General features: G+C 44.5%; 1 long non-coding RNA gene across 1 annotated transcript in view; it reads left to right on the top strand.

The window, feature by feature from the left end:
- The first annotated feature begins 737 nt into the window (after window positions 1–737).
- Window positions 738–27,767, top strand: part of LOC142023561 (uncharacterized) — a 51,852-nt gene continuing 24,822 nt past the window's right edge. The window contains exon 1 of the long non-coding RNA XR_012648260.1: window positions 738–832. This is a non-coding gene — a long non-coding RNA (uncharacterized LOC142023561). The remainder of the gene's footprint in view (window positions 833–27,767) is intronic.

Below are 27,767 nucleotides of genomic sequence, written 5' to 3'. Positions count from 1 at the left end.
CCATTCTAGCCTGTAAAACCTTCCTCCGAGTGAATTCTATTCCTGAGTCCCCGCAGTGCACCTCCCCGAGACGGAAAAGCAAATCGCAACCGGCAAGGGAGTTCTCAACACCCCAGTGGTGGGAACAAGGGCCCTATAGAGCTAGGAGGAACTTGCCCACTTCAGTTTTGATTGTCACCTAAATTTCTGCTCTTTTGCTGAATACTTCCTCTGCATTTTCCCTTGGCGCAGCCCAGAGGCTCACCCTTGCTGACTGAGCTAACCTTGTTATCCCCGCCCTTGCTCTGGCTCATTTATACCTGGCCCTGCAGATTTCCAAGACCAGCATCTGATGAAGTGAGTCTGTGCTCACGAAAGCTCATGCTCAAAACTTTTCTGTGAGTCTATAAGGTGCCACAGGACCCTTCGCTGCTGTTACAGATCCAGACTAACACGGCTCCCCCTCCGATACTTGTTCTTGCTCTGGGATCCTCAACCCTAACTCAGAAAACACCATTCAGGGGCTTTCCAGAGTCCATTCAAACTCCAGGCTGGATCAGAGCCCTGAGGAGACTAGTGAAGGCTAAATGAAGGTGAGTTTAAAAAAACAGGAATGATTGTTCCAACCTGGTTCTTTAAACAGGGGAAGTACGAGGTAATGGGTCATTAACTTAGCAGCCAGCACTGCTGCTGCCCCATGAAAATAATAACGAACCCCTGCAGAATCGGCTTTGTTCTGGAATTGAGAAGAAATGCACTGCAAATGAAAAGGCATGCAAGAAGGAAATCACACTGGGAGAAAACTATGCAGGAGGAAGGAAAGAGCTGCAAGAAGTACAGGTCGAAATAACAGGTATGTACCACTGGAAGTCCTAAGGGCTCATTAACCATTGTCCAACCCTTGGTGTAAGCTGCAGCACAATCAAAGCAGGAGTTAAGTAAGGGTATGTCTATACTTATTGGAAGATTGACCGGGTCATGATTGATCTTCTGGAGTTTGATTTAGCACACCAAGTGGGGACGTGTGAAATCGAACCATCAGGGCTAGACAATCGACTCTGGTACTCCTCTTTCTCATGAGGAGTGAAGGAGATCAATGGGAGAGTTTCTCCCGTCAATCTCCCTCTGTGTGGACGGCCTGATAAATTAATCCTAAATAAGTAGATTCCAGCTACGTACTTGTAGCTGGAATTGCATATCTAAGATTGACTTTCAGGTCCAGTGTAGCCCTGTCCTCATTGTTGCTTGCTACCAATCTGTCTTGGAGAATTCAGTAATTTTGCACAAGAGTTGGTTGTGGGGGTGGGCAGGGAGAGAAACGGTAATGGAATCTCTTCCATTTTACCTCCCTGAAATTCAAAATGTTTGGGAATTATTAAAATTTTGGGAAAAAATGGCCCTCTCTATATTTGGTCAGTGAACAATGTGTGTGTGTGTGTGTAAAACTGTGAAAACTTTCTGAACACTCTTCTTGATTTTATTCAACTTCTGAAATTTCATTGGAATATTGGCATTTCAAAAATGCCCCAACAGCTCTCATACTGAGTACATGACTGGGCAAGGAGGAGAGATTGAGGTGTGTGGTGCAGAACAGGTGAGGGTCAGGTTCTGATTCTCTGCTTCTGCACTGACATGTCTCAGGAGGATGTAAACCAGGACAAATTCAGGACAGTAGCATTTCACACCCACTTTGCACAGGTATGAATAACTGACCAAGGGGCTTGGACAGTGAAGACTCAAGAGTCCCTAGTTTGGCTGTAGGTAGTTGACAATGATAAGTGGATTTGGTCAAGATTTTTTTTCTCAAGAAAGCATTTTTTGTCAGAAAATGCTGATTTCACAAAAGAAAAATGTTTGTCAGCAAGGGCTGATTTCCAAAAATTTCCCTTTTCAAAAATTTTTGGTGGGGGGCTGGGGGAAAGCCATTTGCATGTTTTCAAAATGAAGAAATTCTGTTTTATTGTTTGAAAAGGTGTTGTTTCAAATTTTCAGTTATAATTAAATAAAAAAACATAGAAGTGTAGTGGAAACAAGGCCTTCAGGTCTCTCTGACTTGCACACATAGCAAGAGTGAAATGTAGTGGATGTAGTGGAAATGGCATCTCACACACACACACACACACACACACACACTTCCCCCTCATCTCAAATATCCCAAGTCCACACTTCCCTTAAGGCATCTGACCCTGAAAAGTAGATGGTATATTTTGTTCTTCACATTTGCCAAAACAATGTTCTCCACAGCCAAGCCCAGGCTTGTGTCCCAAGTTCCAGTGCAAAGGTAACTTTTAATGCCATTATAAACCTGAAAAATACAGCTTTTATAAAGCAAGTGCCAACATAACCTTAAATACAGCCTGGCAAATGTAAGATTTCAGTAACGATCCTACCTGATTTCCAATGTACATCTAATGAGAAACTCCCAAATGGGGAAAAGAAAACAACTGAGAATTTACAGTGTAAAGCCAGCCTGGTAATTGCATTAACAGACCCTTCTAAGCAGAATCAGGCTCCCGGCTGTCGCTGAAACCCATAAAAAGCACACCATTAATTTTATTAAGAAAAGTAGTCATTTTAGTCCTCTGAAAGCTCTGGAGTCTGTAAAGATAAGGCGATGGACTTTTCTCGCAGCTGAAATAGCGACATCTGGAAAACAGGTCTACCATTATATGCCGAATCTTCAGGAAGCCCAGCCGAAATGTATTCCCGCAAAATATATTAACCACAAGTGCAGCCCTTGGCCGGAAGCCTACTTGCCTTAGCATAAGCACTTGGCATGGAAGGAGTGCATATTTTCCCACTGGTATCAGCAATTTTCTCACGTTTGTCGGAAAGATCAAAACTATGGTAACTTTGTTGGTTGTGTTCATGCAGGTAAATCTCAACGTATGTGTTTAGAAATCAGGTTGCCAGTGGAAAATATAATACCCCTCCCAGTGTTTCCCAATGTAATTTAGTTATGCATTAAGATTTGACTTCCCTGGCTGGCTAAGTGGTCACATATTTGATAAGCCCTGCTAATTTGCTGCTAAATTTGCTATTTATATGATCCTACATGATTTGTTAGGCTTTATTAAATATTATATACACACACACACACACACACACACACACACACACACACACTATACACACACATATTTTAACTGGGAGCAAGTTCTTTAAAGAAGATGTTTTTTCACACCACCAGAGTCACTTTTTTCAACTTATTGACAGCTTTATGAGCACGGCTGGAACGGGACCAGCTCCCTTTCTTCCAGTGCACTCCAGCTTTCTGGAGAACGAAAAAACAGTTTTTAAATTAGGGCCTGGGAGCCTTCATTTCACTCCAACATTCCCCAGGTACAAAGCAACACACTGGCCTTTCTTAATCACTTTTCCAGACTTCGGCCCACTAAAATTAGGTGGGCTCTGAGGTCAAATGTTTATTGGCCCACGGCCATCGCAGGAGTTTTATTTACCTCTACACATCTGTCTTCAGCATGCATCTGCATTCTGGTTTTGCTCTGCAATTAACCAGGGTTGTTTAGAGAATGGAAAAAGAACAAACAAATAAGCTTGTCCTTTTTATAAAAGTAGTCCTTTTATCAAGCTAATTCCGGCCTTTAAAAAATAAAGTGCAACGCTTCCATGTATTCTTCTTGCCCCAGTTTATAGATGGATTTTTATTATTCCTCTGTACTGAGATAGCTCATATTCTCAGCCTGCCCCGGCTCACTTTCAAAACTCTTAATGGGAATTTTAAAGTTTTGAATGTCTGTGGTTATGTTTAAACTCCTCCTCATCGTAATGGCACAGGAAACTGATTCCTTCCTCTTTCAGGGGACGGTTGTGGCTATATTCCTTTTAAAGTAAAAAGAACCAAAGGTATGCTGAGGGTGCTGGCAGGCTGGCCGCTATTCTGCATGGCGGAGTGATGTCGTCTTTTTCTTTTGCTATGTTAATTACACTTTGCCAGTGAATTAAAACGGTGCTGTTTAGAACACTGGGGAGTTAGGTGCCCACATCCAGAGCTGTCCCATTCATAGGCTGAAGTGGGGCATCAGCTACAAGCCCTGCGCTTTTGGGGGCTCCAGGGTGGCTGCCCCAGTCATCCTGTTGATGGGGAAGGGGCAGGGCCTGCAGTATGGGGTGGGGTTTGCCCAGGCCCCTGCTTCTGTGGCACTGGGGGAGGGTTTTCCTGGGCCCACCCCACCCTCGGGATGGCCCTGTCCATGTCCCACTATAATCCTGTGGCACTGGGTGAAACGTGCTGCGTACACGTTGCTCGTCCACATGCCAGTTACACAGTCCCTACTCTCAGTGGCACTTTGATGGAGTGTCTCTCTTCTGCCCTGGAGGGCAGTCCCCATGGACCATGGTATTCTTGCCCTCTCTGCTGATGCTACAGTGGGCGGGGTTTGTGGTGCAGTTGATTTTCACGAGGAGACAGGAATTGCCAGACTGGTGCCTGTTCCCACCCGTTTCTGACGATGAGTCGGATGCTCTATAGCAGGGAATAAAAGAAAATGCATGGAGGGTGTGGGATAGCTGCTCACCCAAAGAAATCTCTTTCTAAACCCTTACGGGTAGATACTGGGGCATGCCTGGGAACATGAGACTGCAGCTTCCTGCCAAAACCCGTCTTTTAAAGCATTTAGGTTATAGCTCTGGAATTGTACACGGACCTGCCAGAGAGAGGGACACAATCTGAAACCCTTGTTCCAGAGGGACGCCGCTGAACAGTGATCAGATGGTCAGGCATTCTGATTACAGCTGTGAACCCATCCTCACCCTCTTAACCCGGTCCCATGGCTTGTAGTAAAGCCTAGATGTGAATGCCAGTCCGGTGCTTGAGCGTCAAGCTCATCCATGGTCCAGGAGCATCTGCTCCTTTGCCTCTTTCCTCTTCCACTCTCTGCAAATGGGAGCCCCTTCTGGTGTGCGGCAGGAATGATGGGAAATGGTTTTGAGAAAGGAAAGAGCAGTGAATGGAATCAGCAGGAAGGAAGGCACATGGGCATATTAGTTTTACTGGAACCTTTCGAAATCCCTGGTTGTTTAATTCATTTACAGGATGAACCTCTCTAGTCCAGCACCCTCAGGATATGACCACTGCCAAATGAGAGAATTTGCCAGATTACGGGAGGTCAATATTGCCTATCAGCATTATCAAAATTGTCACTGCTTGCTGGGCTCTTAGAAGACATTTAGGGGTAAATTACAGCTAAATAACAGCACAGAGCCCTGAGAGTCAGGACTGGTAGCTGGAAGTAAATTGAGAAGTGGTTCTGTTTAACTAAAATCATGCCAGATTAGGGATGTTGCCAGATGAGACAGTGATGGATTACAGAGGTTCAAACTGTACTAAAAAGTTGTTGTTGATATTCTCCACTTACCCAGGCAATGAACCAAACAGGAAGAACATCTCTATGGCGCTCTGGGCCTTGAAGTGCTCATTCTTTCTCAGCTCTTTGCTGCATACAACCTGAACGTGTTGGACACAGGTCAGGAATTGTTGCAAGCTGTCAGTGATATCAAATGTATTTATTATAGGGATTAGAGCAAAAATCCCACTGCCTTCCAGTAGGTGGCAAGCATAATTTTTCTTTATTCATTGGTCTGTACCTGGTATGCTAGAGCCAAATGAGCCAGCCATCAGCTGCATGCCAGCCTCCCTAGGGAAGCCCACCCTGCCGCTTTGTTTTTGTTTGAAATCAATAGCATAGTCAGATGGAATTTTGATAGCCACACTTGTTGCTGACAATAATGTCTCTCTTCCCCCCCCGCCACACAGGGCCAGACCTTCTGCTCTTTATTCAGTCTCTGGCTACCTGTTGGTTTTTTGCTTCTGAACAAACTCCCCATCATTCATTATCTTCAGCCTTTAGCATTTCTAGCACCCTTTGGAATGGACTGTGCTGAAAATGTCCATATTTTATGCCTATCACAAGGCAGTTGGCGCTTTAAGAGAGAATGGGATCCAGTGGACATGTGATGGACAACTCCATCCCAGTAGGGCTTAAAAGAAAGCATCTGGGCTCTATAAAGGTGAGCTGTCTGGTTACAAATTGAAAGGGTCAGGGACAGAGAAGACTGAAAGAACCGGGCTTGTTTAGTTTATGAAAAGAGAAGGCTGAGAGGGGCCATGACAACAGTTTTCAAGTACCTAAAAGGTTGGTACAGTGAGGAGGGAGAAAAATTGTTCTCCTTGGCCTCAGAGGATGGGACAAGGAGCAATGGGCTTAAACTGCAGCAAGGGAGGTTTAGGTTGGACATTAGGAAAAATTTCCTGTCAGGGTGGTTAAACAGTTAAACACTGGAATAAATTGCCTAGGTTGGTTCTGGAGTCTCCCTCGCCGGAGATATTTAAGAACAGGTTAGATAAACATCTATCAGCGATAGTCTAGACAGAGTTTGGTCCTGCCATGAGGGCAGGGGATTAGACTCGATGACCTCTCAAGGTCCCTTCCAGTTCTAGTGTTCTGTGATTCTATGATTCCTTCCCAGGGTCCCTCCTGGAGCTGGGTGGCTATGCTCTGGCTCCTGCGCAGGACGTGGTGTTCTTGTAACTCAGAAACTATTCGACAATTGTTTTTCAGAATTTACAGAAACACCCCCCCTTTGCCAATACAGCAAATGTGGAAATTTATGGGGCAAAACAATCCTCCAACCCACCAAAACAGATGGCCAACAGTGGAACCTTGATATGCAGATGTTACTGTTTCGTCAACCTGAACAATTGGGTCCAAATGAATTGGATTCTGGAGAAGTTCAAATCCTGATCTACCACTGTGGATCTAACTTTTCCCTCACAGCAATACAGAAGCGGACAGTTGTGAACATTTCTGGCAAAGCATCCTGCTCAGAACAGGAGCTAATTAGATTCAATTTCAAAATGCTGGGCCTAATTCTGTAGTTAAAATTCAGGCTGCACTGTAATTGTTGCGTGCAGAAATGAGAGGCTTCTCATTTTACTCCCAGCATAATATTGAGGCAAAAAGCGTTTTCTGTTATATTTTGTTTCACTGCCACCACTAATGAATGTGTAAACACCTCCTGGCATAGATTTTCCAGTTTACTGGGGTTGGAGTTCACATCAATAACATGCGTCCCTGAATGAAGCGCTCCTTTCGTTAACCTCGTGCATCCACTAATTAGCAGGTCACTTGCAGGTCAGAGGTGTACTTATCTTCTGCTTCTTGGATGTCTGTTTTGTTATTACGGCAACTGTAAATGCCACATGCAACAGACTTGTCGAATGTGTTTGGAGGGCTACCCATGTAATTAGGGTACATTATCTGAAGGAGGAGCATGCCAGCTGACATCAAAGAGGCAAAAATTTTTGCTCCCCCCTTGAAACAAATTGATCCTCAAGAAGAAAGTATGGAATCACCCTGCATTTTGCAACTGTCTGTATCAGGGCAGGCAGCTCAGCAACACAACCACAAATAAATAAGCTTCCCTGCCCCCCACCGCCACTCCATGCAAGTTGGCTGCTATTCCACAGTGCTGGTAGTTGAATCTTCTCAAGCTATGGTATTCCCAACTATATGTGTTCTCCAGACATGAGTCAACTCCCCTCTGTCCCCAGCCTAGTCAGGAGATTAGTGTGGCAATCACAAAGGTTTTTGAGATACATGTTGGGTTCCCTGGTTTAAACCTTTAGGATTCATGTTTTCAAGTTTTTCTTGACAAACATGTGGAGGACAGGTTTGACTGTTTTTAAAGAAAGCTGAGATTGTCATAGTCTCACGAGACTTGGGAAGCTGGGACTTTAAGACAAATCACTGAGCATTATAAATGTTGAGTCTTTGCTCCTTGCAGAACGCAAGCCCTCAGTGGACAGCAACTGTTTTTATTTGTTTTGTGTTTCTACACTGTCTAGTGCAATAATGTTCTGGTCTGTGATGAGGGACCATCGCTGCTGGGATAATGAAAATAACAAAGTAAGACTATGAGGAAGCCAGATGGATACAGCCAGATTCCCAAGGATGATATATATTAAGGATGTACAAACATATAAAGCCTCGTTTCATAAGTGTGCACTCCTGCTCTGGCAGGATTCTGGTGGCCTCTGCAATAGAAGACAAATCAGGCCTGTTAGGGGACTAAACACCTATTTAAAGGGACATTAATCAAATCTTACCACTATAGTGAAATGCAGGATAAACTTCCAAGATGAGACAATGAGTCAGTTGAGTTACCTTTTGGGGCCTGTATCAGTATTTACTCTACTGCAAACCATTCATGCTCTGATGTCACAGTGTTTTACAGTCCCTTGCAAGAATACAAAGGAATACACAAATGGCTTGGATGATGAAGAATTGGCCCTTTTGCATTTCATCTGCAGCAGCGACTGAGCTTGTCAATGAGGTGGGGGAAGCTGGAAACAGAAGAGAGAGGGAATTAATTTTATGGTGGAAACATGGATATGAGGCAGACAGACAAGGAGGAAATGTGACTATTTGCAGCTCCCGAAGGTAGCAGAGCCAAGCCATGGATCCTGTTTGGCTTATTAAATGAACGAGAAAAAGTAAAGAGGCTTATATTCTGTGATCTCCCACAGGATCCTGCTATTGACAAAAAACATTTCTATACAAAACAAAACAAAAATCCCAGAGGGACCAAAACTCCCACTCAAGCCTGGTTGGAGGCCTCAACCCAGAGCCATCCAAACTGTTCCAGACGTGCTCTCAAAGAGCCGGCCAGTGCACTGGGAAAGGAATGGTGCATTGTGAATGCCAAAGGGGAGCACTCCTCTCTTGCGCATCAAGGAGCTGATGAGCAGCTTGACCCAGCTGGGAAGGGAGAGAAAGTGAACAATTCAGAGAACAAGATCTACTCTTTTATTTCATTTCCATTTTCTGTGGCCAGCCAGGCCCTGGAGCCAATGTGTCGAAATGACGTGATAAAAGCTGTTTTCACAGCAAGCAGGAAGTGCCAGAGATCCTGTGAGAAGGCCTGACTGGTAGTGATTTCCAGTCTGGACCAGAGCCCAAAGCATTGTGGATCAAGCAGATAAACACTCAAACTTGGGGATGCTTTCACATACTGGTTGAGCATCTCTAAAGGTGTGCCATGGAGCACCATGGAAACCAGTAGTATTCATGCACTTTCCTACATCCAAGAAAGTTTCATTAAATAGAGGACACAGATCTGTTCTCCCCCATGAAGCCCAAACCTCTGCAGATCTTTCTAGTCAATGGGAAGTTCTGCGCTTCCACCTGGAGAGGCAGCCTGGTCCAGTGGTTAGGGAACAGGCCTGGGATGCAAAGATATGGATTCACTCTTGTCTGCTCTGCTGCAGACTTCCTGCAGGACAAGGTAAATCACTTAATCTCTCTGCACTCAATTTCCTTACCTACGTGATGGAGAAACAGCGGATGTATTGTGAGGATAAATTCATTCAAGATTGAAGTGGGGGAATACTGAGCGTATGCAGGCTCCATGAGCAACTGTAGCGAGCTGCGCTGGATTGTCAGCTTGTGCAGCCATTCAGTTCCATAAGTAACAGCTATCTTTGACACTTGCAGAGCATGCAAATTTCAATAGCAACTGTCTGGGGAATCTCCCCTCTGTCCCCCAAGAGGGGTTCAGAAACCACTAAACCAAACCTCCACTCACAGCAGGTTTTTATGCTTGACACCCCTCATTCCGAGTGCCTTACCCCTCTCTGCAATGTATCAGCTTCTGCCCTACACCGGCCTCTGGAGTTCAACTTCTCAATCTTACCAGAATTAAGGGAGGTCGACAGGAGAGTTTCTCTAGTTGACCTCCCTCAGGGAGGACAGCCAGATAAGTTGGTCGTAGATGCATTGATTCCAGCTACGCAATTGCTATAGCTGGAATTGCATATCTATAATTGTCTTTAACGTCTAGTGTAGACTTGGCCTTAGTATTATTATTTATTTGTATGATGGTTCTGCTGTGGGCCAGGACCCCATTGTACTAGGTGTTGTAGAAACTTGTAGCAAAGAGACGGCACCTGTTCGGAAGATCTTCCATCTAAGCATAGGTGATGGAACTTGGAGTGCAGGGTGTTGCCACACCCTGACTTAAAGTGGTTTCCGTTATATACAGGGTTTACAGTTTCCTTCAGTGGTTCTCAGCACCCCCACTAGAAAAATTATTCCAGCCCCCCTGAATCTAAATACAATAGTTGGATACAACAGAGAGGAGCCCAGGGAAACAATGAGATAATGCAGGTCAGCATGAAAAGCAGGGATCACTGCACACCAGCTGTCTAACTGTTGCAGCCTTTCTGAACACATCGCAGGAGAGACGAGATCCACCATTCCTAAGAGCATTTGAATAAGGCCTGAGCCCCTGTTCCCACAACATGAGTAACTTTACAAGTGTGAGTGGTGCCATTAAATACAGGATTGCAGTAAGATGTGCTGTCATGCCTTTGCAAAAGGGTTTGCAGGACTGGCCCCTTCCCCCTGTAGGCTCAGTTGATATACGTGAGCTTGGCAGAAATCTATGGGGTTTTTGATCATTTCAATGGATAATATTACTACTGTTCTTGATTTTTATTGATTTAAATTTTCACTGTTGCTGACAGTTTCAGGGGTGGGGCCAGACAATAAATATTGAGAAACAGTTGACTTTGAGATACAAAAAGTTAAAGCTTTACTGCTGTTAAAATACAAGCTGTCAACATCTCATGTTAAAACATACAAAGTAAATACCCTTTAATCAAAGGCTCAAGATTTCTTAAGCAGAACTTTACCTATCTGTAAATTTAGCTAATCATGAATAGACATATTTGTGTTGTTTTGTGCGTGTACAGCGAACTGACATTTACTGACATTGACCAATACATTTTTTATCTTTCCAAATCTAGATACAAGCCCAGTGTACAAAGTGCATCTTTGTCAATGGTTGGCAAATGGTTTTCTTGATGTGGAAAATAAGCTGCCTGCAGGCTGGACTTAATTCTCCAGGGTTAGCCCCTGCAGGGCCACCAGACGTTGTATCTGTGCATCCACAGGGATGGTCACTCACAGCTCCCATTGGCTGTGGATCGCTGTTCTTGGCCAGTTGGAACTGTGGGAAGTGGTGTTCTAGTAAGTGCAGCTATCTGCAGCTCCCATTGGCCAGAAATGGTGATTCACAGCAATACCTGCAGATGTGCAGGTCAATAAAGCATCTGGTGACTTGCCAGGGGTAACCTGGTGAACTGTGTCCAGCCAGTAGGCCTAGGGGAGCCATCAGCTTTTCCATGGCCCCAGAACAAGGTGTGTGTGTGGGTGGGTAGGTGGGTGGGGGGAGGGCAGGGCAGCGCTGCAGTCCCAGAAGGGACAAGGCCATAAGCACTGCCCAGCATGTGCTATGCTGTCCCTTGCCCTTCCCCACAGCCCATAGTGCTGCCCATAGGGCATGACACAGTGTTCCCACAGTGATTTAAAAGGCCTGTGACTCTAACACCGTTGCCTCCTCCGCCCCATCAGTGGGCCTCAGTGGGCCCTTATTGCTCTCCCTAGCTCTAAGATTGAAGGCAATTTCTGACTACTGAGGATTACGAAGAGAGTCCAATGGTGGACAGATTATCCTACATCTGCCTACTGGGAAGTTTCTTGAACTTTATAGAATCGTAGGAATGTAGGGCTGGAAGGCCCTTAAGAGCTCATCCACTCCTGCCCCCTGCACAGAGGGAGGGCCAAATAAAGCTAGACCATCCCCTAGGTAAGGCCAGGTCTACACTAGGCCTTAAAGTTGATCGTATATATGCAATTCTAGCTGCAGCACAATGGCATAGCTGGAATTGACTTATCTGCAAGAGACTTACCTGACTGGACTCACAGAGGGAGTTTGATGGGAGAAACTGGAGCCTGCCAGCCAGGGTGCTGGTGAGCTGAATGAGCCAATCAGGTTCTCCACACATCTCCGGGAGTAGGATGCATCCCCGAGGGAGTATGGAGGAACAGCATGCGAACAGAGATTATTGTGTTGCTCAGTAAAACCGAGGCAGCACCCTTGTCATATGTTGCTCGGCCTCAGTAGATTATACCACCTCTCAAAGCCTGTGACTTTTAAGGTTATAGCACTCGTTAATAACGAGCTGCTAAACTTGTTGCAATTGCTGTGGCTCGTCATTGGTATAGAAATATTATGCTTTATAGGTACATTACCCCACAGTATTTTACTAGGCTGTTAAGACTGTGAACTTTCCCTTGCAGTAAATGTCAGGAAGGTTACAATAAAACTTAACACAATATTATTAAAGTTGAAATGCATCAGTATGGAATGATCATGCACATACACTAAAAATTCTTTATGATCGCTTCCTTCACCTTCTTTAGGAACTGTATGTTTTAAAATACAGCCATTAAAAGGATCAAAGCATAGAGGTCACTCTGGCTGCCCAGAGGTTCATTAGTATTTTCAGTTTAGATGGGAATTCTGTGACCCATTAGTTCAAGTAAATTAAGCATTAGCAGTTCAACTTTGCCAGGGAAATTTCAATACAGCTGTGTATTATAATACAGGTGCCGAGGTCTCCTCGCATTCACCTTAGCTTTCACGAAGTGGAACTGATTGGCAGACTGCTGGCCTCCTAAAACCAGTTAACATCGGGGGGGGTGCACATCACAACAAGGACCCATCCTTTCAGGGGTCTCCTATTAACATGACAATCCCGATCTCACTTCCCTTGAAAGCAAATCAATAGTCCCTGGCTCTTTGAGAACAATTTCCCTGACCTCCCAAGGTCACACGCAGCAAGGTCAAGCAGCACAGATCAAAGGCTCAGCTGAAAGATGCATCCCCTTGCTGACCTGGTTGGAGGGCAACAAATCAGTCTTACCTTGAATTATTTCCCAAATTTAAGAAACTGACTTTATTTACACTTGTTCTGGTTAGAGCAAAATCAAAATTAATGTTAAGAAAAGTTGAGTTGTCATATCCCACATCAATCAATCCTATAAGTGTTTTCCAGGGCATTTTTCATGGAAAAAAAATAAAAAAAACCCTCACACAAAAGAGCTGGCCTTAAGAGGCAAATAGATTTGATTAGAAATTCTTCAAAGATCAAGGCTATTTGCATCCAGACATTGGATTAGGTCACAAAGAAAGTGGTATCATATTTAGTTATTTTTGTTTTATGCAGTATTAGTCTAGCTGTGTTCGTCCCAGGATAGAAGAGAGATCAGGTAGGTGAAATAGTATCTATCATTGGATCAGCTGTTGTTGAGCAAGGCAACAAACTTGAATTTAAGCTGAACTCTTCTTCAAGTCTGGGATCATTCTTCCAGGTTCACCCAAAGCTAGGGTCGTGTATCTAGAAGTAAAATAATCAGTGTTTCCTGGTTCAGTTGTGCAGAATGTTTCCAGCGCCAGATCTGCTGGAAGTAGTTATTGCAACAACTTTTCAACAAGCTTAGTCCCATTTCTGATCCGGAACTTCTTGGAAACGGAGTGTGATTTTTGCTGGTTTGTGAGCTACTCATAATAAGAATTCAGGGCATTATATGGTATTAAGAATATAAACTCTGACTAGTTATTTCAAACACTCTATGTTCACAGCTGTGTGAGTGCACAGAAATATGCATGCGTGCACACGTGCATGTACAAACGTGTGAACTCACACACAGCAACACACAGGCACACATAAAATGACAGTGGCTTTGCATTCTTCTCCAGTTGTGTAGCTAGAATCAACTAATCTGCAGTCAACTGACCTGGCTGTCTACCCAGAAGGAGGTTGAAGGGAGAAATTCTCCCATTGACCTTCCTTACTGTTTGTGATATCAAGGAGTACAGAGGTCAGCTGTTGATCCCAGATAGTTTGATTTCATGTGTCTCTACAAGGCGCACAAAATCGAACCCCAGAGGATTGACCCTGACTGCAATCTTCCACATAATCTCAACGTACCCTCACAGGGATCATAGTCTTCTTGTCTCCCAGCCCCTTACTCAGCCAAGTGGGGAACGTTTGCTATGTGTTAACCAGCACTGCACAACGTGGTAAGGTGAGAGCTCTGAAACAAGCCACAAATGTCTTCTGTAACCAGTACTCATGGTTTGAAAGTGATTACACACAGGTGTGCCTGTGAAGTTCAGGGGTAACATCTGACAGAAGCGGAGGAAGGGGCATATGGTGTGTTTGGATGCTTTCTGACAAGTAAATTCAGCCACAGCCAGTCAGTTCTCATTAAGGTTCTGCCTATGGAAGAATAGCTACAGTGGACACAAGGCTGATGTCTGTTCCTCTGCCTTTACTCATCCTGTGACCTGGTGGCATGTTACAAAACTACAGGCAAGCTGGTCAACGTATTCTGCATTTCAAAACTTTCATTTTTTTTAATCAAAATTTCAGATGCTGCTGGGAAAAAGGGGTGACTTCTTTGGGGCTGGGGTTTCAACGAGCTGTTTGGTACTGGCAGGCAGGACTCTTGCTGATGTCTGAAGTAAGATACCCAAAGTTGCTACGCTTTAATATCCTGGCCTTCTGCCTATAGCTCATCCTGAGATAGTCATCTCAGTAAAGAGTGCTATAATTGTGAAAAAAAACCTGCTCTCCTTAATTCAAGGAACATAACTGCTGGATAAATAAAGAGTAAGAGCAAGATCTGAGTGGTTACATTTGTGAAACTTACAATACCCGTTGTCCTCTTTACGGCCAACAGATGGAAATCATTTTAGCTCTGGGTGGCTGGGACCTGGATTCAGAGCCTAAAGTAACAATTCATTAATGACTGGGGAAGGGCAGAGAATCCCTTTTCTAGATTGCTTTCTTTAAGTAGGTATAAGATGAAGAGTTACGGAGACTGCATCATTGGCAGTAAATGTTGAAATCAATATCACAAGTCCACAATTATACACAGTCTTGCCATGTGAAGACACCAGTGGTTGTACACCAACAAAATAAAAAAGTGTAACCAAAAAACCCCAGAACAACCCGCCAACTATTGCAAGGCTCAAAGGTTTTATTTATATAAAACTAGGACTTCGAATGTTCTATATATGTGTGTTTCTATAGGATGATTGATCCATCTGCCTAATTCATAAATCATAAACTTCCAGACAGAAGTTGCAATAAAACTAGGTGATCATTAAAGTGGTATGCACTGGATATATTTCCCTCTTCCTGTTTTGGTCTGAGGGCTCATTAAAAGTCCACTCCCTCTTGAAGTGTCTTGACACTAAAGGTGATGATAAATACAGTGACAAAGGTTGCTAATAATTTCCAACACTCTGTTAAATGAGATGGTGAGAGTTTAGGAACTTGTTAGAATGTGGTTATTTGTATTTATCATGATCACTTACTCCACAATGGAATTAAAATGGAAACAGCATGAAGCTGAGCAAGTATTTATTTTCTTTTTGGAAGTACATTTTAATTACAAATGAGCTGTTAAAAAATAAAGATCTGGACAGCTGAAAATTGCTCAGTTGACACCTCCTGGCCCCAGTTCAGCAAAGCATGCTAAATTTTAATCACATGCTTTTGTCTCTTTCACTTCACATGCATTAGTGATTTGCTGAATTGGGATGGGATTACTCATGTGCCCAAAGCCCAGCACTAAGAGCTATGGTGAACCGCGGTCTTCAAAATGGCACACTTCTCTCCCATGCAAGAACAACTCAGAGCAGGCTGCAATGGGATTACTTACCCTCAAGAGGGAAACCCACCAGCTAGAGGTGGATTTTCAACGGCACCAATGTGAATTAGGGCTGAAATTTTCAAAAGTACCCATGGACTATTTTCAATGATTTAGGCATTGACAAGCAATGTGATTGGGATCCTAAATTGTTTCTGAAAATTAGATTTAAGCTTCTAAACCTGGTAGGCTCTGTAAAACAGCATAACAGGGCCTAAAAGCTTTTAAAAATCAGAGCCTAGGTGTCTAATTCTCAGGTTTTATTTATTTTTTGTTTTACTTCCTGTAAGTGGGATACCTAATTTCCATAGGTGTCTTTGAAAGGCCCAGCCTGGATCTACATTGGTCACCGAATGCATCCCAGACCTAAGCCAGATCTTGAACAGAGCCTTAGAAATGAGAAACTTGCCAATCCCTTAAGCCAGGGGTGAGTAAACTTTTTACCTTGGTCCCCACTTTTTACCCCTGCAATTAGCGGGGACCACCCTGGCAAAACATGCCTACTGTAATGCTGCCTTCCTGAAGTGCAGTACTCACACCATGACGGCTCATTTTCTTTCTTTCTCTTGATGCTCTCAGATATAAAGTAAGTAAAGTAATGCTTCTGGAGTTGATGCTAAGAGAGTTGATATTGAGAGCTTTCGGGATCACATAAGCATCCAAGTCTCCTCTGAATTCCCTCATCCCTGAAAAATTTAGAGTATATCTCATCATAAAACATATTTTTCATCCCAAAATCCTGCTCCTCAATTTTTTTTTTAGTTGTTCTATTGTTAAGCTGTTTTCTTTTTAATTGGGTAATTGATGGCTTCTGGTGAACGTTTAATGTCTATGCAAGATTGTTCTTCTCTTTTCCTGCCTAACTCTGTAAAGGGAGTGTAAAGAAATGGAAAGGAAATGTGTTAAATAAAGATGTAGAAAGTGACAGCTGATTCCAGTATGTAATAACAGGCTGCAGCATTTCCTCTGGCCTTTGACTAGTAAAATACCTTTATTGCAAAAGGGAGGAAGGGGCAAGGTGACTGCGTCAGTGCATCCTTCAGGGAAGCCCAGGATGCTTTTGTTTCATGTCATGCAATAAAACAGGAATTTCACAGTGATTTTTCTCCCTGGTTTATTCTATGGGAGCACGTGGAGTGACAGAATTGCAGGTCACAGAGAGTTCAGTGGTCAGTATACACTCGTAAAGAAAGACGTGATTTTTCTCCCCTCTGCTTCTATCAAATTAGATAGATAAATTTGTCTCTGTTCATCGTGGTCTCAATCCTGTTAGAAACTGGATACTTTGGCCTGATGCAGCCGAGAGCACAGACCAGGGCTGTACCCAAATTTTACACACGTATAACTATTTAGTTAGGGGTCTGCTGTGAAATAGTTATAATGGTATGACCCCCTCCGTGAATGCAGCTATATCATTACAAAGGTGCCTTGTGCTGGCATATTTTATTCCCCTTCCCACACAATGATACAGGTTTAAGCATGTTTACGACCGTGTAATGATGTCCACATTAGTGGATTATACAGCTTTAACTATGTTAGTATCATTAAAGTGACAACTTTTGTGTGTAGACCAGACCTTGAGCTTGTGCTTTAAGACGACTTCAGCGGGACTACCAGCATGTTCAAAATGTCATAGACTTGTAGGCCAAAGGGGGATACAATGACAATCTAACTTGCGCTCCTGCATGGTAGTGTTTCACACACAGAACTCATGGCTTGGGGTTCTACTGGAGTTTCTCTGTCCAGTCCTGATTTGAAGACTTCCAACTGCTTTGTTAAGTTGACTCTCCAAATCCAGTGTGTGCTACTGTGTGTTGCTGGATTGGGCCAAGGTGTTCAACATCTGGTGGGACTGAACCCAAACTGTGCAAATTAACCACTCTTTTAGTAGACTTCTGTGTTAGGCAGCCTTGAAACTCTCACCCCTACATGAAGATTTCTGACCATGACTCACCTAGGGACTTCAACAGAACCCTGATTATACCCTGCCTCCTGCCCTCTCTGTCCTTTTCCTGGGATTATGCTTGACCATTGAGCCTGAGCTGCTCACTGGAAACACACAGAGAAGATAGAAGAATTCATAATGCCTCTTGCTAGAAGATTACTCTAGATCACTATTTTCTTCTGCAGAATTATACACAAGAACCAAAACCTGAGGTATGTCTCACCCCACCTTGCTAAAAACTGGCTCTTCCTAGACCCACTGTGTGCTTTGCTGGTTGACTGTGCCCAGGTTACAGGGATTCCCTTAATGTCCCCTGACTCATAAGCAAGACCAGGAACTGCCTCATACTGAAAGCTCACACTTAGCCACCACTAACTGCTTGCTCATATGCTGTCCTTTGTCTCCTTGTCAGCACATTCTGGTGTCTCGTCCTGAGCAATATTTTTCTTGCCACCATTCGCTGTTCCAACCATTTTCCTTGCTGTCCCTGCACTTGTCTTTCAGATCCTTGTGCACATAGCCTCAGTCCTCCTCCCTCCCCTTCCTGCTCACTAGTATGGTGCCCACGCTTTCTGCTCCACTGAATGCTCTCTCCCCAATGCTAACATTCTACTTACCTCCTTACAGCAATGCTCATACCTTGCCCTCTCTTAGCCTACCTGACATCTAGCCTGCTTCTGACTCTGCTTCTCATTCCCTTTCCCTCTGCTTTCTCTGGGATCCTACATCTGGTTCCTCCTTGTTCTTTTCCTGCTTCTCTGCTTTCTCCTCCAGCATCTCTTTGGAGGGCTTGGACCCTCCCATTTCCCGCTCTCTGGTTGTGTCTGCATTTCAAGTGGGGAAAGTGACTTCAGCAGCCATTAGGTAATGGCCCAGAGACTTGGCAGGATGGGGATAAACTTGGGTCTGTGGCAACACAGGTTCTCTCAGGTATGTTTACATGCACTGCAAGTATAGGTCCCAGGATACTACAGATGAGGTAAGGTAGGTGAAGTAGCTTCTCTCTCACCAATAGATGTTGGTCCAACAGAAGAGATTTCCTTACCTGCCTTGTCTCTCCACACAAATGCTGCAGTTATGCCTCCTGGGCATTACAGGTGTAAGGACTGTGGAAGCAGGAATGCGAGGAATGTGTTCTTTACAGATCACTTACATGAAAGGGGAAGAGTTTCAGGGTGTGTCTATGTAAATAGCTGCTTTGTTCACAAGAGCTGCTGGGTAGCAGATGAATCAGTGGTGTTTTTCCCTAATGTGCATCTCATGTGAACAGGAGCTCTTTGTTTAAGCTTGATGAAGCCAGTCGAGGTGTATTTGGTTTCCAGTCAGAACCTGACATTAAACATTTGTCCAGAAGGATGTGCCTTCATTTAACTACAAATAAGTATTGATTAAGAGACAAGCAAATCTGTGCAAGTATTGATCTGCTCTGCAGAGCTGGTGTCAAAACAACAAAACAGTTAAAAAACACAAAACTCCTCTGGGGAGGGAGTGGGGAACTTCAAGTACTGAATATAGGAGTGAAGCTCAAGGTCTCGTTTGCCTCAAGCGTGGTCCTGGGAATTACAAGCTGTGGACCACGAATTGTGGCGTGTTTGGAGAACTTCCTGGTTCCTGCTGGGCAGTATCCTCTGCTCCCAGCAGGATCTCAGCACTGACTGATGCAAGCAGAGAGCTGCAGGCTGCTGAACTGTAATCCTGTTCTTGGTTCTTTACAGGTAGTACCAAAAAGGCCTTATAGAGCACACTGAGAGGGTTGGGGAGCACGAGGGGTACGAGGTGCTTAGCAGAGGTGGCTCTCAGCCAGCAGTGCAGCAGGACTCAGGCAGGCTGCTACATGCCATGGATCCATGTCTCAAAACCTGACTCTCAGGTTGCCCCCATCATGGCTGCTGACGCTCTCTGGTCCAGCAACATCCATGGTCCTGCTGGGCCACAGATGCTGCTGGGCCAGAGAGGACCAGATTTCTGAGCTGTATTACAGCTATTCTAAGATAAGAAGTAAACTCTTTTCAATTAACTTATCTATATTCTACATGTTTTAAGACTGAACTATAACCATGGAACAGATTTATGTTAATGAAAAGACAAGTTTTGTACAGTGTTAATTGACTCAGTGCCATAATCATGATTATTTTGTTTTAAATTCAGAGAAAAGACTTGCTTGCAGTGGTTCCACAAAAATCTAATCAGCCCAGTGACCTAGGGGAGGAGTGCTGGAGGTGGAGCAGAGGGTTGGTGGGATGGAGGAGGTGCCAGAGACAGGCTCTGGCCAGGAGGCACTTACTGACATGACTCCAGACCAGCAGCCCTGCAGGACCCTGAGGCAGGCTCCATACCTGCTACACCCTTGCATGCTGTGGGGCCATGTGCTTCTTGGAGCAATGTTGTGAACCTTGGGAGGGGGCAGAGGCTTTGCATGCTGCTCCCTGACTGCAGTGCAGTCTTGCAGTTCTGACCAATGGAAGATTGTGCTGGAGAAACCAACCAATGGGAGCTGTGCGATTGTGCTGGGGGCAGGGGCATTGACCCCACTCACCAGGGTCAGCACAGCATTCAGGGCATATGGTTCCACAGTCAACTGCTTTGAGCGGTGTGCAGGGCCAGGGTAGGCAGGGCGTATGTCCAAGGCTCCCATTGGTTATGGGTCAGATCTAGAGGCTTCTCAGGCTGGATCCGGCTTGTGGGCTGTATTTTGCCAGCCCTTGGCCTAGTGACTAGGAGGAATCGCTGTCTCAGAGGGTGTGTCTGCTGAGCAAAGTTATTTTGGAATAACAGCCACTCTTCCAAAATAACTTTGTGAGCGTCTACACAATGCAGCTGCTATTTTGAAATAATTTTGAAATAGCAGATGCTTTATTTAGAAGTTGGTAAACCTCTTTCCAAGAGGAATAGCGTCAATTCCAAAATAGATATCCAGGGGCTGTATAGACAAGGGGGCTATTTTGAAATAAGCTATGCCAAATAGTTTACTCTGAAATAAAACTGCTGTGTAGACATAGTATTTCAGATTAGAGCCTCCGGAAGGAGTGCTCCAATCCAAAATAGCCTCTTTTGTGTGTGGACATACTACTTCAGAATAGGTTTCGCTTATTTTGGGGCTTCCCTGTAGTGTGGATGCGTTTTTCTGGAATAACTTATTTTGGAATAATAATTCTGGAATAACTCTGTAGTGTAGACCTAGCCACCTAGCCAGAGTGTCCCACATCTCAGATGAGCTCTGGGTGAAAGGTTATAAGGGCACCTCTTTTTCTGGTCATTTTGGACATATCCCCAAAGATGTCTTGTGAATCTAGTCTGAACAAAAAATCATTCTTGACTGGAACTTTTTGGGAAATGTTGTGTCAAATTCACAAGTAGGTACGGGTTGACAGAAACTGCGTTTTTGGTGGATGCAGCTAAAAAATTTCTAATGCTCATGAGCTATTTCTTACACACCACAGATACTCCCTGGTCAGCTAACAAGTGATGGGAAATGTCCCGAATTCAGCCAGACACACACACAGACTTAGCGGCTGGCTCCATTTTCAGATGTATTTTATGGCACTAACAGGTCACGTGTCCTAGTTTGTATCCAGTTCTGAGCACCCAGACTGGATGCCTGATGAGGAGAGTGGGAAGGTAAAAGGGGATTGTTGAGCCTGTGTCTGCCTGATTTACACATGCTGGTATTTTTGATCCTTTGTGTCAGCGAAAAGACTTTTAAAAAGCGGGAAAGAATCTACATGAGCAAACACTGCAACTATATCACATCCTATTATTTTAAAATCGCTCTGGGGAATCTGAACATTTTCTATAAAAGGTTGGGTGTCTGGCTCTAAAAGCCCTTGGAAATTACTACCTTGTAATAGCCTTCAGCAGCTCTCCTGCCTCCCCAGTTCATATCTAGCATTTGTGAAGTAAAAAAGATACAGACGCTGTTTGTAACTAAGCTTCAGAATGAATCCCACGTTGTCAGAAGCATGGCCCCTTCCTTCTGATGAGCAAGGCCTGCCACTGAGTGACTTGCAATTGACCAGCCAGTTCACCGCAGAGAAAGACTGATAAGTCTGCATTGGCTTGTGTGTCGTCTGCCTAGATTGTGTTTGTATTTGCCCCTTGTGGAAAGCGTCATTGTATGAAGGAAAGGGAGAACCTAACAGGAAAGCAGAATCAAAGGGAAGATTAATGCAGAAAAAGGGAAACGTATGTGGTGAAAAATTAAAATAAACCCACCTGTGTTTGTCTTGCAGTCATCTGCATTTCCCTTAATAGATATTAAGTTATTTCTGCCTGGGGGGAAATTAGCTTCTCCCATGACTAAGTCAAAGGTACGGATGGGTAACAGCACAAGAACTGGAAGTTTGTCTGGCTTTGCTCTCTGTCCTTACGCAAAACATGCTGGCTTAGCTCTTCATCCTGGATGAAAGAGGTGAGAAGGTCTGTCCCCGCCAGTATCTTTGCCCCGCTTATGATCACGCATGAAGATTCTCAGAGGGATAGCAGAGTTAGGCTGTATCTGTCTGTTAGCCTGTAGCACCATGAAGAAGTGGGTCTGTCCCACGAAAGCTCACCTAATAAATTATTTTGTTAGTCTTTAAAGTGCTACTTGACTGCTTTTTTGTCCTGCTAAATCTGTTAGTCACTAAGGTGCTGCAGAACTCTTCATTGTCTTGTCTGAAAACTAAACATTTGGCGATATCCCTTAATAATGCTAAGTCATTCAAATGCCTAAGGACCCTTCATAAAGTTCAATGCATCAACTGTTCATAGAATAAATTTTGCACATTTGTGCAAGTACATGTATTCAGATTCAGACTTTTTGAGGGGAGGCACACTGTTCATTCTCATGGGGGTAGTACATACACAGTCAGTTTAATCTTCAGCAAGGAAGATTTATGTGAGATATAAGGAAAAAACCTTCAGGCTATGTGGATAGTTGAACACGGGAAGTTGTGTAATCCCTGTCACTGGAGGATTTTAAGAACAAGTTAGGCAAACACCTGTAAGGGATGGTCTAGATATATTTGCTCCTGCTTTAGTGTAGGAAACTGGCTTAGATGACTTCCTAAGGTTCCTTCATGCCCTATGGCCGTCCATTACAGGATTTCTACAGTGACGTTACCTTTACTCTTTCTTATATTGCTGCTTTCCCTTATTTGACAATAAAAACATTATTCACAGACATGATATTGATATCTGTATGCAGAAAACATCACAGATATTATCAAATCAATAGTAAAGCCTTAGCCTTTTAAAAACACTTTTTTAAATTTTAGCATTAACATACCCGAACTTCCCCTAAAAGTAATATTGAAAGTTATACACAGCCTGTATTTTTACCTTTAAAAGACCCATTTATGTTTGGTCAGCCTCTTCTCATTACCCACACGTTTAGTTTGTTCAGAACCCAGAATGAAAATGTGATGGGAGACACAAACTTGCATTAGCAAAGAAGTGATGTGGGCCCCCACAGTGCCACCCTACACACCTGTAAAACGTGTGGGTTGGAGGAGAAGCTCAGAAGGATACCAGACCAACTCAGTAGCAGGGGTCTAGTGGAGGCAAATAGACCTACAGTCTTTGCAGAGCTACTGGGGGAGCTCTGCCTGTTGCAAGCTTTTACTGAACCTATTTGTGAATCTGAGGCCTTCTCTAGTACAAGAGAATCTGGATGGGCAAAGGTTCCCATACACTTCGGGAGTGGGACCTTGAACAGAGGGTATATCTCCACAGCAGCTGGGGGGTGGCTTCCCAGCACAGGCAGACAGACCCCCGTTATCACTACTTGAGCTGGTGCCTAAAACAGCAGTGTGGTGCAGCAGCTCTACCGAGTCACTCAAGAACTCAGCAGCGAGCCCAAGCTGCTTCTCGTACCATCACATCTACTTTCAAGCTCTAGCTTGATCAGAGCTAATGTGTCTTTTGTTGCCCTTATAAGTCCCTCCCAGCCCACTATAGCTGTGTCTACACGTGCACGCTACTTCGAAGTAGCGGCACTAACTTCGAAATAGCGCCCGTCACGGCTACACGCGCCGGGCACTATTTCGAAGTTAACTTCGACGTTAGGCGGTGAGACGTTGAAGTCGCTAACCTCATGAGGGGATCGGAATAGCGCCCTACTTCGACGTTCAACGTCGAGGTAGGGACCGTGTAGACGATCCGCATCCCGCAACGTCGAAATTGTGGGGTCCTCCATGGCAGCCATCAGCTGGGGGGTTGAGAGACGCTGTCTCTCCAGCCCCTGCAGGGCTCTATGGTCACCGTGGGCAGCAGCCCTTAGCCCAGGGCTTCTGGCTGCTGCTGCTGCAGCGGGGGATTCATGCTGCATGCACAGGGTCTGCAACTCGTTGTCGGCTCTGTGTATCTTGTGCTGTTTAGTGCAAGTGTGTCTGGGAGGGGCCCTTTAAGGGAGCGGCTGGCTGTTGAGTCCGCCCTGTGACCCTGTCTGCAGCTGTGCCTGACACCCTTATTTCGATGTGTGCTACTGTGGCGTGTAGACGTTCCCTCGCAGCGCCTATTTCGATGTGGTGCTGCGCAACGTCGATGTTGAACATCGACGTTGCCAGCCCTGGAGGACGTGTAGACGTTATTCATCGAAATAGCCTATTTCGATGTCGCCACATCGAAATAGGCTACTTTGATGTAGGCTTCACGTGTAGACGTAGCCTATGTCTGTAAACATAGCCATAGGCTCCCTTCACCTCTCCTAAGAGCACCCACAGATGCACATTTCTGCAGACCTTTGGAGGAGTAAGGCCCCATGAGACTCTGTGGGGGGAACCAAGCCTCTGGAACTTGGTTCCCACTTGCTAGGACCCAACCTGAGGGCTGGTGAGTGACTGGAGGCAGACTCACCATGACATCATGCCCAGGCACTGGGGAGAGCTCTAGTAGCGACTGTCTTACTCTAAACCACCTCTTTGGCCCTGACGTAAAATGACCTTATATGTGTCACGTGACTTCTATCATTTATGAACTGCATTTCATTTGTACCCCAATGGCCCTGTCAGGCTTGATGGAACCCCACTGGTGAAACAGAGGGAGCAGTGGTGGGAGAATGGGTGGGGGGCAAGACCAAAAGATACAAGGGCAAAGGGGCAGAGTGAAGGGCTTAAAAGCAGGAGAAGTTTGGATCTGAGGTGGTGGGGGTGAGGGAGCAAGTGGAGGAAGGGTTTACATTCGTGCCACAGAGTGTGAAGTCTAAAATGTTGCTTTTAATGGAAAGGATCCAAACGGCCTGATTCTCAGCTGGAACCAATCAATGTACCATGACTGAATTCAATGGAGCTGTATGATTTACACCACTTGAGGATCTGGCCAAAATCCTGGCCATGGCTATGTGCGTCCAGTCATGAAAGGGTTAACCGCTGTCCTGCACCGACTCCCGCTATTCCTCACCCATTAGAAGCATTGCCTATAAAGTTATTTTTAGATTCCTCCAGTGAGTGACTTTCATGGGAAGCCAAGAAGCCAGAAGCTGTTGGGCAGTTCAGAGCCTGCTCCTTCCAGTTTGCAGCATGTAATTAGGGGATAATCATGCCAAAATCAGAGACTAACAAGGCTGTTTCTAGGCCATGCGCTGACGTCAGTGAGCTTACGGAGAGCAGGTTATGGGTTGTTGGTTAAATACATTGTATTTCCCTGTGTGATTCTGAGCATTGTTAAAACATGAGCATTCTGATTCCTGCATTTCCCAGTAGGAGCTGTGCATGGGAGAGCTCAGACCTCAGCACTTGTCACTTTGCACTCACTGAAGTCTGATGCATTAACATGGAGCATTTCCTTGCATTAAGATTTTTTATTATGCCTTGACCACGGCTGGTAGTATTTCCAATAACTACCTGTGACTCTATATGAAATCTATGGACAGCGTTTTGGCCCCTATCCAGCAAACATTCTGTCCCCACAGAGCAAACGTTTAAGCATATACAGTATGTAACTTTAAAGCACGTATTTGCATTCCATTGGGATTTAAGCATATACTTAAAAACTAAGCATGTGCTTAAGTGTCTTGCTGAATCAAACCCTGTGCAATATCTGTAATTTTCTTTAGCCAATGGTAAATATGACAGCAATTGGCACAGCCATCTGACAGTTGGATTGCCAAGGGTTGTCTGCCCTTCTCTTTCTGGTTTGATAATATAAAAATATCTAATAATAGACATTTTAATTTTAGTGCATTTATAGTAATAATATTTAGGCCTTCTCTAGTGCCTCAGAATTTCAAGACACTTTACAAGCTCTTTTAGATTAAGCCTGAAAATTCCCCTCTGAGGTACAATAAAGTTGAGTTGGGTAGACAGATTTATCCCCATTTTACTGAGGAGAAAATTGAGGCACTTTGTGATTTATTTGATCTTGGGAGAGGACTAGTGTCAGAAGCAGGATTAGGAAATTAAGAGATCACTTCTGGCAACAACATGTATGATACAGGGCAGATTACCATGGCCTCCTTCACAAGGGCCACATGCAATTTTGAGGCACGCAATGTTTCTGAGAAGTAGCCTGGTCTAGTTGGTGAAAGCCTCATCAAACAAGGACAAAATAAAGAAAAGAGAGACTAAATGTTCTAAAGGAGGAAATGGAAGCTTCAGCATTTAAGCAACTGAAAACTAGATTGGACAAATGCAGGAAACCAGTGGAGATCACTCTATTTTAACTGGGGAAATGGAATGGCTGGACTAGCTGAGCACTTTCATCCTCTCCGTATCCTGGTATCTCTGTTTATTACATCAATGCCCTCCCCTCTCCCATCACCTAGGGAAATGCTTCTCAGCTCAGAAAGAAAAGCAGCCCCCACTTCATCTCCGTGAGGCTTTGGAACCGGTTTATATACGATAATAGAATCTGATGTTGGGAGCAAGGGTAAAACTCAGATTCCGTGACCATTGGAAAGTTTCACTGCAGAGAATAAACCTTTGTGATCTGGTTGCATTTTCTGAACACTTCAGCAGAGCTGAAAGGGTCTTTATCTGTGTCTGATAGTCCTTGAAGATTTGCTGCAATCCCCATCCAAGGCTAAGTAGTGCTCTGTACACTCTCACCTGTGAGTCTATAGCCTTGTGTTTCTATTTTGTGCTTGCTGGCTCATAGGAAAAGTAATGGGGGAAGTAATGGTTTAAGCTGAAGCTCTGAGAATCCAAAGTGACCTCTTGGTGATACGCCCCAACAAAGTATTTGCCTAGGAGATACACTTTGGCTGAGTTCATTCCTTTTTGCTCCTAATCGTACCAGAAGCTGGATATTTATAGAAAGTATCCCTTGTAAAAACAAGCTGAAATCACTAGGCTCCAAGCGTATGTAAGTGCTGAGAGATTTAGTAGTAGTTTGTCTGCCTGTCATATGGCAAATTAGTTCAATGGCTGCATATAGCGCTGCTAAGTAGCGCAGGCAAGCACCATTCAGCAGGAAGCATAATTCATCCTAATAGTTGGCTAGTGTGCAGCGTATCATATCAGCAATAAATTAATATCTTGTGTTATGGAATTATGGCAGGTGCTTCACAGAGGGGATTGCAAAGGAGGCTCCCCAGTTTCCCCAGGTACTCCTGTAAAAATCACACCAAACCACTCACTGGCGTATTCCAGTACCGCAGACCCCAGAAGGTCTATGTCATGTACCTCTTTCCTCCTTGCTTCCCAGACCTCCTTATTGCCTGGTCCCCACTCTCTGCAGTCCTCTGATGGTCCATATATAGAAAGGATTCTTCCTTGCAGCCGCAGCAGACCTTCCTACAAGAGTATATATGGATGAAGTGTATGGGAAGTGGGGGCTGATCACTATCAGGGGATAGGCCAGTTGAAATGTTCTGAACTTGTAGACTTTGACCCCCCAAACTTGTTTTTTCTGGGGGAAAAACTCTCTGAAACAACACAAAGTTTAATTGAACATGTTTCTCATTAGAGCAGTGCAGAGAAAGGTAATTTGGTTGTACAGAAGATTTCATTATTTCAGAACTTGGTTTTGTTCCAATTTGGAACAACCTCCCGATTTTTGAAATTCTCCCAGAAAGGGATGGAACAATCTGCATAGGAGGCGACACTAATTCTACAGACCCTGGAAACCCAAGGCTGCTAGCCCCAGAGCAGTCCACAGGGTGGTTGTCCTGGAGCTGCACACCCAGGGAGCTCTGGGGCAACCTGCTCCAAAGCAATCAATGTATGACTGAGGAGCCTGGCAGGGGAGCTGGCAGGAAATCAGGTTTCTGCTGAGCCTGGCAGACAGGGTTCCATCAAAACCACTTGCCAAGTTTCCATCAGAACTTTGTGGAAATCAAA

This window comes from Carettochelys insculpta, chromosome 20 (assembly GCF_033958435.1).
Source record: "Carettochelys insculpta isolate YL-2023 chromosome 20, ASM3395843v1, whole genome shotgun sequence".
Taxonomy (NCBI): Eukaryota; Metazoa; Chordata; order Testudines; family Carettochelyidae; genus Carettochelys; species Carettochelys insculpta.
This window is presented reverse-complemented; position numbering and strand designations above follow the sequence as displayed.